At 42.9% G+C, this 17,872-nt stretch overlaps 1 protein-coding gene across 2 annotated transcripts in view; it reads right to left on the bottom strand.

Annotated features, from left to right (window-relative positions):
- Positions 1 to 17,872, bottom strand: part of VAPB (VAMP associated protein B and C) — a 61,483-nt gene that overhangs the window by 42,879 nt on the left and 732 nt on the right. The window lies entirely within an intron of this gene.

The following is a 17,872-nucleotide window of genomic DNA, read 5'->3' as shown; positions in this document are numbered from 1 at the left end:
GAATGACTGAACAAAAAGTAGCATACCTAACATCATAAAGCTAGAATAGTATAATGTAGGGAAGATGAGGAAACTATTTTTTTAAAGACTTTCTATTCCTTGGCTCCATTATCAACCAAAAAGGAGACTGCAGCCAAGAAACCAGAAGGAGGCTGAGACTGAGAACGGCAGCCATGAAGGAGCTAGAAGAGATTCTGAAGCGTAAGGATGTGTCACTGGCCACCAAGATTAAGTTATTTCATGCCATCGTATTCCCTATTACTATGTATGGGTATGAAAGCTGGACAATGAAGAAAGTTGATAGGAAAAAAGATTCCCTTGAAATGTGGTGTTGGAGGGGAGTGTTATGGATACCGTGGACTGCCAAAAAACACAAATCAGTGGGTTATAGATCAAATAAAGCCTGAACTGACCCTAGAAGCTAAAATGACTAAACTGAAGCTATCGTACTTGGGTCACATTATGAGAAGACAAGAGTCACTGGAAAAGACAGTTATGCTAGGAAAAGTTGAAGGCAGCAGGAAAAGAGGAAGACCCAGAAGAGATGGACTGACTCAATAAAAGAAACCACAGCTCTCAGTTTGCAAGATCTGAGCAAGGCTGTCAAAGATAGGACATTTTGGAGGACTTTGATTCATAGGGTCGCCATGAGTCGGAAGCGACTTGACATCACTCAACACACACACGGAGGGAAGATTATAAAAGGGAAACAAATCTCTATATGCTCACCCAGTTAATGCTTTTTTGTATATTTTATACCCTGAAAAACCTGTTGGTCTCTAATGTGCTACTGGGCTTGAATCTAGTTGTCCTTCTTAAGAATTATAATTATTGCTGAACTGGCTACTAAACCTAAACTACTTTCCCTCGACTGAAACCCTTAGTTTTCCTCTGTATATCAATGCCGCAAAGGGTAGATTCGTGAATGACGGTTGTTTTGGATGCTGCTGAAGAAGGCATGTTTGGATAATTACGAAAGAGAGCTATGAAGTTGCAAGTATGCATGGAGGCATACCATGACTGCAACACCACAAGCAGTATTCCATTATAGTCAGTTTGCCTAAAGTTAGTCTCACCACATTTCACGAAGACTTCCTTTAAAAAACAAAAAAGGGGGGCACAGGGCTATCTGCAAGTTGATAACCAACACATGTTTGCAACTCAATGCCTGGAAAACCCATCACTTGGAACCATTCTGTGTTATGAGAAATGGCAGCTACAAAGGGACACGTAGAAGCAGGTTATTAGCAGCGAAGCTAATTAAGCTTGCTCTACTGCATGTCCATCACGAAACAACCAAATTTCATAGTGTACATATTAGTCTATCTAACTGAATCTTGTCTCATCATAGGGACCCTAGAAGCTAAAATGACTAAACTGAGGCTATCGTATTTTGGTCACATTATGAGAAGGCAAGAGTCACTAGAAAAGACAGTCATGCTAGGAAAAGTTGAGGGCAGCAGGAAAAGAGGAAGACCCAACAAGAGATGGATTTACTCTATACAGGAAGCCACGGCCCTCAGTTTGCAATACCTGAGCAAGGCTGTCAAAGATAGGACATTTTGGAGGACTTTGATTCATAGACTTGACGGCACTTAACACACACACAACTGACTCTTGACTTGAAGTGCAAAGAAGCAGAATTAAAGAGCAATCCTAAGCATGTCTACTCAGAACTCTACAAAATTCTAATTCAATGGGGCTTACTCTCAAGGAAAGCATACTCAGGATTTCACTATCATTGTGCCTTGTCCCTGAGCACCCTATGTGTTCAGATTAAAAACAGAAGAGCTATGTTTACACCCCCCTTTTCTCTATCTTTAAGGAATCTCATAGAGGCTTACAATCGCCTTCCCTTTCCCTCCCCACAACAGACACCTTGTGAGGTACGTGAGGCTGAGAGGGTTCTGAGAGAACAGTGACTAGCCCAAGGTCACCCAGCAGGCTTCATGTGGAGTAGTGGGGAATCAAACCCAGTTCTCCAGTTTAGATTCCGCCGCTCTTAACCACTACACCACGCTGGCTCTCTAGCACAAAGCTTTGAATCAGGGTCTTCTGCGCTGGTGAATACATGAACACATGAAGCTGCGTTATACTGAATCAGACCCTTAGTTCATCAAAGTCAGTATTGTCTACTCAGACTTGCAGTGGCTCTCCAGGGTCTCAGGTAGAGGTCTTTCACATCACCTACTTGCCTGGTCCCTTTAACTGGAGATGACGGGGATTGAACCTGGGACCTTCTGCATACCAAGCAGATGCTCTACCACTGAGCCACAGCCCCTCCCCAATATTACAATGGCTTCAGAGATCCCATCAAACTAATTTTAAAGGAAACTTAACTATGTTTTGGTGCAGCATTCAAGTATACTTCCTTCATTTACACACTGCTTTTCTCCCAAATGGGGCTTATACTGTTCTCCTCTCCTATATTTTATCTTCACAACAACCATGAGGCAGTTTAGGCTGAGAGTGCGTGGTCACCCAGCAAGCGTTCATGGTAAAGTGGTGATTCAAACACGGGTCTCACCGTTCCTAATCCAACACTCTAGCCATTACATCATGCACGTCACACATGACTGACAAAGCATGAATTGCAAGCAGCCAACGTTTGGATGGGAGACCACCAATGCCAAAGCAGGCAATGCCAGACCACCACTGAATGTCTCTTGCCTTGAAAAACCCACAGGGTCACCATAAGTCAGACGTGACCAGAATCATGCTAGCCATAACATGTTCTGATGTTTAATTAACAAATTATGGGACAATGAACCGTCTTCAGATGCTATTTAACTTAAGATGCAACTGCTGAGCCAACAGAAATCAAAAACAGATAAGCAGCCCTAAAACCACAATGAGTTTCAAGGACTGGAATCCTAAACCATGCATGATGGAGGAGGAAGAGGAAGAAGAGAGGAAGAGTTGGTTTTTATATGCCGACTTTCTCTACCACTTCAGGAAGAATCAAACCAGCTTACAATCACCTTCCCTTCCCCTCCCCACAACAGACCCCCTGTGAGGTAGGTGGGGCTGAGAGAGTGTGACTAGCCCAAGGTCACTCAGCTGGCTTCATGTGGAGGAGTGGGGAAACCAACCCGGTTCTCCAGATTAGCATCCGCCGCTCATGCGGAGGAGTGGGGAATCAAACCCGGTGCTCCAGATTAGAGTCCCCCGCTCCAAACCACCGCTCTTAACCACTACACCAAGCTGGGTCTCTCATGGCATTAGCTGGGATTTCGATGCAGGCCTCCTAAGTCTTAATACCACACTCTAACTGCTATACTACACCAGCATCCAAAACTGAGAGCTCTGCTTTTAAATATGGTTTTGAGATATAAATTTTCCTTCTCAGTCTTGTTGAAATTCAAGCACCATGAACACGAACACCATGAACGCTGAATCAGCCCGTTGGTCCATCAAGTCAGTGATGTCTACTCAGACTGGCAGTGGGTCTCCAGGGCCTCAGGCAGAAAAGGGTCTTTCACATCACCTATTTCCTGGTCCTTTTAACTGGAGATGCTGGGGACTCAACCTGGGACCTTCTGCATGCAAAGCACATGGCTCCACCACTGAGCCACAGCCCTTCCCCACATGTTTGTTTAAATGCTGTAAGATGAACAGCAGCTGGTTGTTTTGATTAAGCCTTCTCCATTCTGAAAGTTTTAGTGCACTGGATCTTTGAGGCAATAATCCCTGCCAAACATCTTTTACCAGTTTGTGTTCTCTACTGCACCCATAATTTGAACAGGATCCTATACTTATTGTGTTCTCATGTAATACTGCTGTTTTTAGGAACTATGCTATTTTCTAGTACAGTTTGGAAAGTTGTGATTGTGTAAGACTTGCGACTGTAAGATTCTTAAGACCAGGTGTACCAAACTGCCCGATAAACAGTACAATTTCACCAGAGAAAGTACTGCCCATAATTTTGTGCAAACAGTTCTGCTCTGCAGCATTGTGTAGTGGTTAAGAGTAGCAAACTCTAATCTGGAGCACCAGGTTTGATTTCCCCACTCCTCCACATGAGCATTAGACACTAATCCAGAGAACCAGGTTTGATTTCCCCACTCCTCCACATGAGCATTAGACACTAATCCAGAGAACCAGGTTTGATTTCCCCACTCCTCCATATGACGCCTGCTGGGTGACCTTGGGCTAATCACAGTTCACTCTGAACTCTCTCAGCCCCACCTACCTCACAAGGTGTCTGTTGTGGGGAGAGGAAGGGAAGGCAATTGTAAGCCGCCATGAGTCTACTTTAAAAGGTAGAGAAAATCGGGGTATAAAAACCAAATCTTCTTCTTCTATAGCAGAATTAAGTGGCATATATTTTCCTAGACTGTACCACCTCAGAATGCAGCTGGGAAAAATGCATGTATCTGAAATACCACCATCTTTGTAAAAAACAACCTTCTTGAACACAGAAATCTAGCATGTCAGGGAAGACTGCAGACTGATACATTTCCCCAATACCCTTCCTGTCTGCATGCAGTGAGTGTTATAAGGCAGCGTTCCAACATGCCATCATTCCCACTTGCTGCAGCTTGAAATTGTACAGTCCGGGGAAAGCTTTACTACTTTATTTTGATGAAGGTGTAAGACGGCAGACACAATGAATAGTATAGAAATTTGTCCTCGGTGTAGTTATTAGTAAAGCAGTTTCTTAAGCACTGCTCAGCGCTAGCAAACTTAATGCTAGGGATTAAAATGCTATCAATTAGGTGTTTCTGCTTTAAAAAAAATACTACTTAGCCTTTGGCCTCTCTTCCCACAGCCAGAAAAGCTGTCAGCTTTCATGTTGGGATTTGTGAAATTGACATACATAACTAATGCACAGGGGAGTCAAGCTCACCTTCACAGCCACAGACATTTTAGACATAACTTGTTGTTTCAATTCTGCCCTCGGTGACAACTGATAGCTTGGAACCGGCACTGCTAAGCCTCAACCCATTTCTGAAACTCCATCCTTGATTTGAGAAGGTGAAAAGTAAGAATATCGGTTGTTGACAAGATACAAATCCCATTTCTGATGCTGAATTCTCCCCCCTCTCCCTCTTTTTTCCCCTAGACGCCAAGGTCTATGGAACTGTAATTTTCCTGTACAGAAGAATTGTGAGACAAAACACACAGCAATGTTTAAACAGGTATTTGCATTCAGCAAGTGTTGCCACCAGGGTGGATTTGGTTAAAATAAAATCGATTTAAATGACGATTTAAATCACTAGTCAATAAGGCTTGATTTAAATCATGGTTTTTAATAGAAAGACTTATTATTGCTGGTATAATAGTATTTACAACCAGATGAAGATTTCATTTTTGGAATAATAAATTTTCAGAGTAGTTTTTACAATTATATCAACAATTACTGGCTTGGTTATACTATTAGAAATACAGAGAAAGATAATTATGAAATTATTGCAAGGAAGAGGAACTTCATTAAAATATTCACAAACTGGGTCTCTTTTACGGCCTGCTGCCATTATAGGTTTTTTCGTCCAGGGAGAGAATATTGTGATAAACCTCAGGCTATATACACAAATGTAATGGAATTTCAAAGGGGCTATATCTCCCAGCCGCCCTGGCTCTGGAGAAGCTGGCCTTCCTTTTTCCAGAGGGGAGGAGGAGAGATACGGTTGGTGGGCCTAGGCTGGAGCAGGCTGGCAGGAAGAACAGGCTGAGGAGGAGATACAGGCTGGTGGAAAGCTGGAAAAGGGGAACCAAGGACTGGAGCAGAGAACTTCAGGGATTCCTGCTGCAGGACTGAAGTTCCAGGTACAGACGTCGTCGTTTGGACAGTGTCAGATGAGCCCTGGGAAGAAGGGCCTGGAACCAGTGAACTCTTATTAGTTGATTGGCAAGCACTTCAAGGCCTCGCCAAGGACTTACAGATCCCAGTTACTATTTCCACCACCACCACCCCTTTGGATTTGCTTCTACATTAAAGTGCCTATTCTGTACAGTTAAGTGTTAGTGCAGTTGTTGGAACCCACTGGGGTTGGGAAGAGGCTGCCAATCCTGAAGTGCCTTCAGCACTTGCCTCAAGTCTGAGTTGCACAGGCAGGCAACTGACTTGCACAATTATTACACAAAGATCCTAAGACTTGTGGAGTATTCGGCTCACAAGGTTGCACTTTCATTTTTACTACTTGCCCCTCCCTCTTCACACTTAGCTACTTGTGCAGATCTATTCCACTCCAAACAATCTATTCATTGAACCTCTTGGAACTTAGCACTTAAGAGGTAAGAGGTTGATTCTGTGTATATAGATTTGCAAAGGAACAATGAGATTAAGGTTTTTTCCTCAACTCTTTATGTTTATTTTATAATATTTTTGCAGTGAAGAAGAGTCATGTTATCTCTGCAGACACAAATTCACACTTTTGAGAACTGCAAAAACAAGCATCTGTGATAGTATCTTCTCATTAGAAAAACTGCCCAAAATAATCTTACAGAAACCTCTGGAAGAGCATGACATTGTGAATGGATTAATGGAATTCATTTACCAAAAAATTTAAACATTGCATAAATATAAAGCCTCATGCTACATAATTAAAAACTAATCCTTATTTCCTGATGAATAGCCTTTGGACTATAATGTCTCTTAAATAGACTTTTCCTCCAAAAGCATTTTATTTTTTAAAAATCCGATTTAAATTTTAAAAAAATCCGATTTAAATTTAAAAAAAATCCGATTTAAATTTAAAAAATCCAATTTTTTTTATTTTAAAAAAAATCATTGATTTTATCCACCCTGGTTGCCACTGACTGTGTGTGTGTGTGTGTGTGTGTGTAATAGGTCCTGCTACAGAGGCCTGCCAGCCAGCATCACCAAAAATACAGACACAATCAGACTGTTGCTCACATAATGTATTCGCTTTAACATGGTTTCAGCAAGACAGAGTTCCTAAAGAACGTCGTCATTAAATGACGCTCCTAGAACTACATAAAACCCTAAAATAACTTGATGTATTCCAAAAGAAGGGCTGCTCATCCAGACACATCTCTCTTGGAAAAAAAAACTGGGCTAGAACGGAATAAAAATAGCTTTGCCACAAGGTCTGTGTTTACTGTCTTTCCTCAGTTCTATTTGGAGTGTGTTTTGTCTATGAGGACGGGGAAAGGCTCAAGGAATGCTACAGTAGTTCTGCATCAGAATCGGTGCTCAAGTTGATTTCATTCCTTCCCCTGCAATGATCTCAAAGGACTTCAGTTTTCCCTTGTATACTTGGTGTTAAACTCCTGGGCTTGGTCCTGGGGAGAATGATGAAGCAGAAGGACATTTAGCTGTGAATTGCAATGTCAGGCAGGACTGAATTCTTGACAGAAGAGGGGGGATGAAAAATAGTGCATCTTCTTCTATGACAAGTAAGTAATGTTGATGTAGACAACATTCTTCTTTCGCTCTTTGGTCTAATGCAGGGGTGGGGAACCTTTTTTCCTCCAAGGGTCATTTGGATATTTATAACATCATTCGCGGGCCATACAAAATTATCAACTTAAAAATTAGCTGACCAAGCCCCAAGCAGGCACCTCCCTCAGATGACTCCCCCTTTCCCAGGGTGCTGTAGGAATCCTGAGAGCCTGAAACGACTGCATGCGGCATTTGTTTGAGATACTTTTAACCCGCTTCTCTCTACTCTTGTGGACTTAAAGCAGTGTACAATACTACCTCCCCAACACAGAGATACAACAGAAAACCACAAATATTTAAACCCAAGTTAACAACAACAACAAAACACTGTAGAGGGAGAGAAGGTGGTGAAAGCCCTGCCCTTAATGTCTACAAGCTCTCTCCTCAGGCAGGCAGACATTATCCCTCAACACTCTGCTTGAGATGTACCTTTCTTCACTGGATATTTACAGGTATTCTTTTTATCCTCCAGTGCTCCCAAAATAATGAAGCAGCTTGCCATGCCACAGCGGAGAGTTGTGGAAGTCTCCTACAATCCAGTGGGAATCCCAGCAGGGCAATTCTGCAGAACCAACTCAAACTTTCAAAGTTAACAACCTCTGATAAAATGCCTTATTCCCCCAAACAAGAAGATTCTGGCTTTTGTCACGCTAGCCTTGCAATTAAGTCCACACAGGTTCCAACTCCATTAACATTTTAATAGCCTATCCTCCCTGTCACATTTACACACATGGCAAGTCACTCATGTTGCATCACCAGTCTGAATGAACCAACTCTCCAAGGTTCAAACACAACCTTCCCTGCTTTGCTTTTTGACATGGGTAACTAAGAGAGTGGACATTTGAAAGGCTGGATTATAAAAGAGTTGACCTTGTCTTTTTTTATAGGCGTCATCCTACACTTGCAAGCAGCATGCTGACACACAAATTAAACAGATAGAAGTAAAGATCTAATGAAAACTTTTATGTTAGGACAACTCTTCACCAGCTTAATTTCTGCATATCAGGATGGCATCTCTATTCAAAGGCCACCATACTTCCCTATGAACTTGGACTACCCAATAAAACCCTCTGCATATTGCTGACATCATGGCTGCCCCAGGGAGAAGTCGACTCTATACAGCTTTGCCATAATGCCACCGGAACTATCTCCGCAACCAAAAGACTTATTCAAATATGCCACAACAGCGCCAAGAGTAGTGGAGACAATCAAACATGCCAGACATAGATGACTGGAAAGATAAAATGATGGAATATGCCACAATGGCCACAATTGCTAAAATGACCCATATGATGAACATGACTGACGAAGAAACTCTTGAACAGTTTAACGAAAAATGGAGTTTGTTTTACAGGTATATAGAAACCAATAGTTGAAACTTTATAAAACAGTATAAATATTGGTTGAAACAAAGTGAAGTTATTTTCAGGTAGAACAAGAATAAAGGTACAATTATTGATTATAGCAAAATGAATATTTGCTATCAGAACAAGATATTTTATTTAATCAATTAGAGAAATAGTTGTGGTAATCATGACGTCATTCCTTTTTGTTGAAAAGCGATTATTATTTTCTACAAATGTATTTTATCCACAGGCGGTCCCCTATCCTTTCTCTTTTTCCCTTTTGTATCCCCCCTTTTGAAATAAATAAAATATTTTTTAAAAGACTCTATACAGCTTTGCCAAGAGGTTCTCCTCTCTTTCCATGGACTTCAACTGCCACTCCCTTCAAAACGTAAACAAATCAGAACCTCAAACTAGTTCAGAAACTGTCACTGTCTCTGCTTCTCTCTCAATATGCAAAATAAATTCAAAGAAACAAGCTCAGCAAAAAATACTACACCACTTAGAGAACATCTTGCAACACAGAACTCAAGAATCTCCTAATTCTAAGAGCATAGGGCGGTACAGGCTTATAAAATTACACACAGGGTGGAGAAAGTGCACACAGAACCTTCTCTCCTGCTCCCGTAATACTGGCCTGCAGAGGAAACCCAGTGAAGTAGGTGGCTAATAGATTGGTGACAGACAAAAGCAGATACTTTTTTTTACTCAATGAGTAATTAAGCTGTGGAATTCTCTGCCTTTGGATGTAGAGATGGCTAAGAGCACAGATGGCTCTAAAAGGGGATTAGACAGATCCAGGATGAGGTCCATCAATGGTTACCAGACATGGATGAGGTCCACGCAGGATGAGGTCCATCAATGGTTACCAGCCATGGCAACTAAAGGGAACCTCTGTATTTAGACGCTTGTTGCCCCTGAATACTAGTGCTAAGAGGGACCATCTGGAGAAGGCCTTGGCCTCCATTTCCTATCTGTTGGCTCCCTCAGGTAAATGACTGGCTGCTGTGAGAAAAAGGTTGCTGTATTAGATGAACTATTGGTCTGATCCAGGAGGGCTCTTCTTATGGTCTTGGATCTCTCCTACACAAGATAAACCATGTGATATTACCTAGGAATCGAATAAGCCCTCTCAGATAGTGGCCTTCAAACATTCTGGATCCAGGTTCCATTGTTATCTCCTTGGCAACAGCCTGGAATCCACTCAATTGCGAGAATGTGACATCACCGTCACATGACAGGAAAAGGGAGAGCCAGAGTTGTGGCCTCTCCAGGAAGGAACAGAACACTGGCCAGTAGACCAAGAAAATTGAGGACAAGCCCAACATGAACATGCTCCTATGTAGGTATACCGTAGTAAGAGAGAGGGCACGGAGGGCTTCTCCCTACTGCCAAATGGCCTCACTGTCCTGTTGCTTTCAGTTTGTATGTGAAAAGAGGCAGAAGACACAGTGGCCTGGCTCTACACATGTGCTCCAGCAGTAGGATCTTCCCAACTAAAGCTGGTATAGGCAGTTCTCTTGTGCCTTGTAGGCCTCTTTAAGCGGAGAGCTGAAGACCACCATCCTAGGAGTTCTCAGGGCCCGGCAGGAGAGTTCCATCACCGCTCCCTGTACGACACGACTGGTTGCCCGGCTTTGCACACAGGTCTGTGACCATACTGCCAAGGGCCTGAAGAGCGGTAGAGATTATAGTCCTCGGAAATGACTTAATCTCTAGTTCTCGTAGGTTATCCGGGCTGTGTAACCGTGGTCTTGGTATTTTCTTTCCTGACGTTTCGCCAGCAGCTGTGGCCAGCAACTTCAGAGGAGTAACACTGAAGGACAGTGTCTCTCAGTGTCAAGTGTGTAGGAAGAGACTGGGAGACACTGTCCTTCAGTGTTACTCCTCTGAAGATGCCGGCCACAGTTGCTGGCGAAACGTCAGCAAAGAAAATACCAAGACCACGGTTACTCAGCCCGGATAACCTACGAGAACCAATGAACTTTGACCGTGAAAGCCTTCGACAATATTTTTAATCTCTAGCATTTGCCCAGGAGAATGTCGAAGCATTAAATTGCTGACAGATATGTGCAGTTTTAGCTGGGGTCTATTCGGGCTATCCTGTGTCCATCAAGAACATTTGTATATAAATTTTATCCTTTCTGTATTTGATGTTTCCTTTATGTACCTACTGGTCGTGGACTGTAATAATAAAGAACTGAACACTGCTCCCTGTAGACCTCAATCCCATCTTCTTCCCACACAAGGCTTGACTGATCCAAGACGCTTGGTCACCCAGGCACCAATGTATTTGAAGCTCTGGATTTTTTCAAGCCTGTCCTCTTTCCCCTCTACTAATTCACTCACTATTTTCGGCAATTACGGTAGTACACCAGTACCGACCCCCTGCAAAGTAACAAACGTGCAGCAAAATACTCAACAGTAAAACCAGCTTAAGAACACACCCTGATTTATGGCGATACTGAATATGCACATACAAATGCAAACTCTGCATAATCATACTTACTTGAAGAATGCTTTTCTTTGGAGTGAAAAAAAAAACTTTTTCAGCCCATCATATATTCTATATGGAAGCATACTGAGATAACTATTTTGATTTTAACCACCCAACCTTTTTATTTAAGAAAAATGCCTTTAAAAGAAAACATTTTAGTAAACATGAGAAGACCTACTGATCCAATGGTACTTCTTCACAACCTAGCTTCAGGGAAGGCCAAATACTTCTACACAGCATGCTAATCTGCCTGTATATAAACCACAACCTAGATAATTTAGCAGACTAATTGGGCTATACAGTAAATGGCCCTTGAATTGAAGTCACAACCTTACAGAATGGGGGAGGGTAGAAAAGCTGGGCAAGAGTTAGACCTGATTTTTAAACAGCTCACCTTTATTACCTTTCTCCCCCTAACGTTATTTCTTCTTAGCGTTAGTTTATAGTTAGCACATAGTTACCTAGGATGAACATATGAAAGGCCATGCTGGATCAGACCAAGGCCCATCAAGTCCAGCAGTCTGTTCACACAGTGGCCAACCAGGTGCCTCTAGGAAGCCCACAAACAAGACGGCTGCAGCATCACCATCCTGCCTGTGTTCCACAGCACCTAATATCATAGGCATGCTCCTCTGATCTTGGAGAGAATAGGTATGCATCATGACTGGTATCCATTTTGACTAGCAGCCATGAATAGCCCTCTCCTCCATGAACATGTCCACTCCCCTCTTAAAGCCTTCCAAGTTGGCAACCATCACCACATCCTGGGGCAGGGAGTTCCACAGTTTAACTGTGTGTTATATGAAGAAATACCTCCTTTTATCTGTTTTGGATCTCTCACCCTCCAGCTTCAGCAGATGACCCCGCGTGCTAGTATTATGGGAGAGGGAGAAAAGCTTCTCCCTGCCCACTCCCTGCATAATTTTATAGACCTCTATTATGTCTCCCCTTAACCATCTTCTTTCTGGCAAGTGCATACAGAAAAACGAATGGAGACAAATTACTCCAAAATTGCCACACTGAAAACAGTGGGGTGAATATTTTAGGGTATTCCATGGCTGACATCAACATTGGGATCTCCGGATATTCCACTGCTGACGCCAATAACCAATAAAAGAAAGCTCAAGGCATGGCTAGAATGCGAGACTGGAGCTTCCCAGGATTGCATCAAGTCAGATCATGATTTAGAGCAGTTCTCACTGTAAGCATCTCATATGTCATGCACATTGAGCCTCATCCTACAAGGGGAGGGCATGCCTGGAACCATCCATGGGATTGGTGACCCTCTAAATCTTGTTTACTTCAATTGATAGCATACATGAGTCAATCTCTTACTCATTTTAATTCTTCATGCAAAACAGTCTCTCTCCCTTCCCTACTAGGCCACACACCATCAAATGCAAGCACAATAAATGCAGTGGTTCTTTTAAGTATCACAAGACTCTGTTGCTGAAGTTGCTAAGTTAAGGCCATACTGCCCTTTTCCAAGCTGGGCCATATGCTAAGGATCCCTTTTTCAGACCGGCCCGTATCCCTGCCCTCTTCAATCAGTGGACTCCTTGGTACATATCGTTTTGCATTGTGCGTATGTGTACCAACTTAGGCTAAAATGGATTATACCATGTTTTAACAAATGGTCAGCATTTTCTTGAGCAACTTTGGAGCAAAAGGTTCAGTTCCTCTTAGAGGACTCTGACTCTCGGTGTACTTATTTTGTTGCTTGTTTTTTTGGAGGCTGCAGAGAAGAGTCGAAGGGAGGTGTTTTTAGAGATGGGTCTTCTTTAGGTTTTATGGTTTAATTGTTCAAGACCTCGGTCTGAGAACAGGGGGGAAACAAAGAAAGAAAAACAACATCCCTGCGAGGTAGGTTATGCTGAGTCAGAGGGACTGGTAAGCTTGAAAGCCTGCACAAAGAAAGTTAAGGCCATACTTAACTTTAAGAGGGGAGTGGACATATTCATGGAGGAGAGGGGTATTCATGGCTATTAGTTAGAATGGATACTAGTAATGCTGCAGACCTATTCTCTCTAGTATCAGAGGAGCATGCCTATTATTTTGGGTGTGGTGGAACACAGGCAGGATGGTGCTGCTGCAGTCGTCTTGTTTGGGGGCTTCCTAGAGGCACCTGGTTGGCCACTGTGTGAACAGATTGCTGGACTTGATGGGCCTTGGTCTGATCCAGCAGTGACTTTCTTATGTTCTTACTGTAGTTAACGCTAAAACATACTCTTCCAACTCATTTTCGTTCCCTTGCCCACTTTATATTGGATTATGTTTACAGTATTACTCCCAAAATATGTATTTGTGAGTACAGCCCTCCTGTGGATGAGTACAAGTCTATCCACAAGTTTCAACCAAACTGCAGCAAGTCAATGAAGTTAAAGCAAATTATTTAATCCCTAAAGTTGGTAGCTCAAATACCTGGCTGTACCAGTTAAAGCAGAAACTTCTCTGATGCCCACATTATAAATAAACCTGCTGGCTGCTGCCTAATCTCACCTTATTATGTTACCAGCAGCCCCGGCTGTCAGAGCACCGGTAGTTTCCTCAGTGTTTGATTTCTAAAGCGTGAGCCTAAAAAGAAAGCCCCGAATCAGTTAATGTATAAAGTGGCTTCTCTCTTTCGCTGAAGTTCTAAGAATAGCTGATGTTTACCTTTGCTCTCTCTCTCTTTTTAAAAAAAGGTATACTGTTACACGGGGAGCCAAAGGTCCCAGGATTTCGTGCCACACAAACTGAAACCAGCTCCAGGCCCTGCGCAAACTGACAGTTTTCAGGCAGCGGTGAGGTTTCTGGAAGCGGCAAGAAGGCAGCTCCTCAAACCCAACAAGGGGGAGGAGGTCAGAGCCTATCCACGAAGCCTATTTTGTTCTGCTCCTCGGAATATCAACAACTGGCCCCACGCTTTGTGCTGCAGAAAAGCCACACCAAAAACACAAGGCCGAACACGGCACAGCCTCGCCGATTCGGAGGTCTCCCCTTTGATACCAAATCCTCAAAACGCCGCAGTCCAAGCAGCACCACGGTAAGCAGGGTTACAAGTTTAAGCCTTGTGAAATGTTGGGCCTTTGAAAGGTAGAACTCTGCTTGGAATTGCACTGTAAGGCCATTTATGCATTGGGAGATTTTGCCTTGGAATTGCCTCTCTAGATGCAAGTTTTCCCCATCCAAATTCTCAAAACTCAACAATAAGCCCCCATGCAGAGTTTTGAGAATTCTGATGGGGAAAATGTGCATCTAGAGAAAGGCAATTCCAAGGCAAAACCTCCCATGCATAAATGGCCTAAGTGTACCTAACGAGAAGCAAGTCCTACTGAAGCAAAGGGACTTACTGATAAATAAAGAAGAGTAGGTGATGTGAAAGACCTCAGCCTGAGACCCCGGAGAGCCGCTGCGGGTCTGAGTAGACACTACTTACTTTGATGGACCAGTAGTAGAAAAGGGCAAGAGTCCAGTAGCACCTTAAAGACTTAACAAAAATATTTTCTGGTAGGCTATGAGCTTTTGTGAGCCACAGCTCACTTCTTCAGATACCACTGTGAATTACTTTGATGGACCAGGGGTCTGATTCAGTATAAGGCAGCTTCATCTGTCCATGAGGAAGACCTGGTTGTAAGCGCTGGCAACAGCATAGTCATGACAGGCTAAATATTTTTTTAAAAAAACCCATCACATTTCTTAATATGCAAATCAGGGGAGAAACTGGAAGCTGGCTTCGCCGGGATTGTGCAGCAAGATAATTATAATTATACATATATATATATGTATCTCGCAACAAGACACGTAGAGTAGCAATTTCCATATCGACCCTGAAGTCAGCCCTACTTCATTCAATAGGGCTCAGTTCACAGTGGGTAGCCGTGTTAGCCTGTAGAAAAGAGCAAGAGCCCAGTAGCACCTTAAAGACTAACAAAAATATTTTCTGCCAGAAAATCTTTGTGTTAGTCTTTAAGGTGCTACTGGACTCTTGCTCTGAAGAAGTGAGCTGTGGCTCACGAAAGCTCATATCCTGCCAGAAAATATTTTTGTTGGTCTTTAAGGTGCTACTGGACTCTTGCTCTGAAGAAGTGAGCTGTGGCTCACGAAAGCTCATATCCTGCCAGAAAATATTTTTGTTGGTCTTTAAGGTGCTACTGGACTCTTGCTCTGAAGAAGTGAGCTGCGGCTCACGAAAGCTCATATCCTACCAGAAAATATTTTTGTTGGTCTTTAAGGTGCTACTGGACTCTTTCTCTGAAGAAGTGAGCTGTGGCTCACAGAAGCTCATATCCTACCAGAAAATATTTTTGTTGGTCTTTAAGGTGCTACTGGACACTTGCTCTGAAGAAGTGAGCTGTGGCTCACAAAAGCTCATATCCTACCAGAAAATATTTTTGTTAAGTCTTTAAGGTGCTGCTGGACTCTTGCTCTGAAGAAGTGAGCTGTGGCTCACGAAAGCTGATACCCTGCCAGAAAATATTTTTGTTAGGTCTTTAAGGTGCTTCTGGACTCTTGCTCTGAAGAAGTGAGCTGTGGCTCACAGAAGCTCATATCCTACCAGTAAATATTTTTGTTGGTTTTTAAGGTGCTTCTGGACTCTTGCTCTGAAGAAGTGAGCTGTGGCTCACAGAAGCTCATATCCTACCAGAAAATATTTTTGTTAAGTCTTTAAGGTGCTGCTGGACTCTTGCTCTGAAGAAGTGAGCTGTGGCTCACGAAAGCTGATACCCTGCCAGAAAATATTTTTGTTAGGTCTTTAAGGTGCTTCTGGGCTCTTGCTCTGAAGAAGTGAGCTGTGTCTCACGAAAGCTCATACCCTGCCAGAAAATCTTTGTGTTGGTCTTTAAGGTGCTACTGGACTCTTGCTCTGAAGAAGTGAGCTGCGGCTCACAGAAGCTCATATCCTACCAGAAAATATTTTTGTTAAGTCTTTAAGGTGCTACTGGACTCTTGCTCTGAAGAAGTGAGCTGTGGCTCACAGAAGCTCATATCCTACCAGAAAATATTTTTGTTAAGTCTTTAAGGTGCTCCTGGGCTCTTGCTCTGAAGAAGTGAGCTGTGGCTCACGAAAGCTCATATCCTACCAGAAAATATTTTTGTTAGTCTTTAAGGTGCTTCTGGGCTCTTGCTCTGAAGAAGTGAGCTGTGGCTCACGAAAGCTGATACCCTGCCAGAAAATATTTTTGTTAGGTCTTTAAGGTGCTTCTGGGCTCTTGCTCTGAAGAAGTGAGCTGTGTCTCACGAAAGCTCATACCCTGCCAGAAAATCTTTGTGTTGGTCTTTAAGGTGCTACTGGACTCTTGCTCTGAAGAAGTGAGCTGCGGCTCACAGAAGCTCATATCCTACCAGAAAATATTTTTGTTAAGTCTTTAAGGTGCTACTGGACTCTTGCTCTGAAGAAGTGAGCTGTGGCTCACAGAAGCTCATATCCTACCAGAAAATATTTTTGTTAAGTCTTTAAGGTGCTCCTGGGCTCTTGCTCTGAAGAAGTGAGCTGTGGCTCACGAAAGCTCATATCCTACCAGAAAATATTTTTGTTAGTCTTTAAGGTGCTTCTGGGCTCTTGCTCTGAAGAAGTGAGCTGTGGCTCACGAAAGCTGATACCCTGCCAGAAAATATTTTTGTTAGGTCTTTAAGGTGCTTCTGGGCTCTTGCTCTGAAGAAGTGAGCTGTGTCTCACGAAAGCTCATACCCTGCCAGAAAATCTTTGTGTTGGTCTTTAAGGTGCTACTGGACTCTTGCTCTGAAGAAGTGAGCTGCGGCTCACAGAAGCTCATATCCTACCAGAAAATATTTTTGTTAAGTCTTTAAGGTGCTACTGGACTCTTGCTCTGAAGAAGTGAGCTGTGGCTCACAGAAGCTCATATCCTACCAGAAAATATTTTTGTTAAGTCTTTAAGGTGCTCCTGGGCTCTTGCTCTGAAGAAGTGAGCTGTGGCTCACGAAAGCTCATATCCTACCAGAAAATATTTTTGTTAGTCTTTAAGGTGCTTCTGGGCTCTTGCTCTGAAGAAGTGAGCTGTGGCTCACGAAAGCTGATACCCTGCCAGAAAATATTTTTGTTAGGTCTTTAAGGTGCTTCTGGGCTCTTGCTCTGAAGAAGTGAGCTGTGTCTCACGAAAGCTCATACCCTGCCAGAAAATCTTTGTGTTGGTCTTTAAGGTGCTACTGGACTCTTGCTCTGAAGAAGTGAGCTGCGGCTCACAGAAGCTCATATCCTACCAGAAAATATTTTTGTTAAGTCTTTAAGGTGCTACTGGACTCTTGCTCTGAAGAAGTGAGCTGTGGCTCACAGAAGCTCATATCCTACCAGAAAATATTTTTGTTAAGTCTTTAAGGTGCTCCTGGGCTCTTGCTCTGAAGAAGTGAGCTGTGGCTCACGAAAGCTCATATCCTACCAGAAAATATTTTTGTTAGTCTTTAAGGTGCTTCTGGGCTCTTGCTCTGAAGAAGTGAGCTGTGGCTCACGAAAGCTGATACCCTGCCAGAAAATATTTTTGTTAGGTCTTTAAGGTGCTTCTGGGCTCTTGCTCTGAAGAAGTGAGCTGTGTCTCACGAAAGCTCATACCCTGCCAGAAAATATTTTTGTTAGGTCTTTAAGGTGCTTCTGGGCTCTTGCTCTGAAGAAGTGAGCTGTGTCTC

Source organism: Euleptes europaea, chromosome 2 (genome assembly GCF_029931775.1).
Source record: "Euleptes europaea isolate rEulEur1 chromosome 2, rEulEur1.hap1, whole genome shotgun sequence".
Classification (NCBI taxonomy): Eukaryota; Metazoa; Chordata; class Lepidosauria; order Squamata; family Sphaerodactylidae; genus Euleptes; species Euleptes europaea.
The sequence above is the reverse complement of the archived record's forward strand: the minus strand, read 5'-3'. Positions and strand labels throughout refer to the sequence as shown.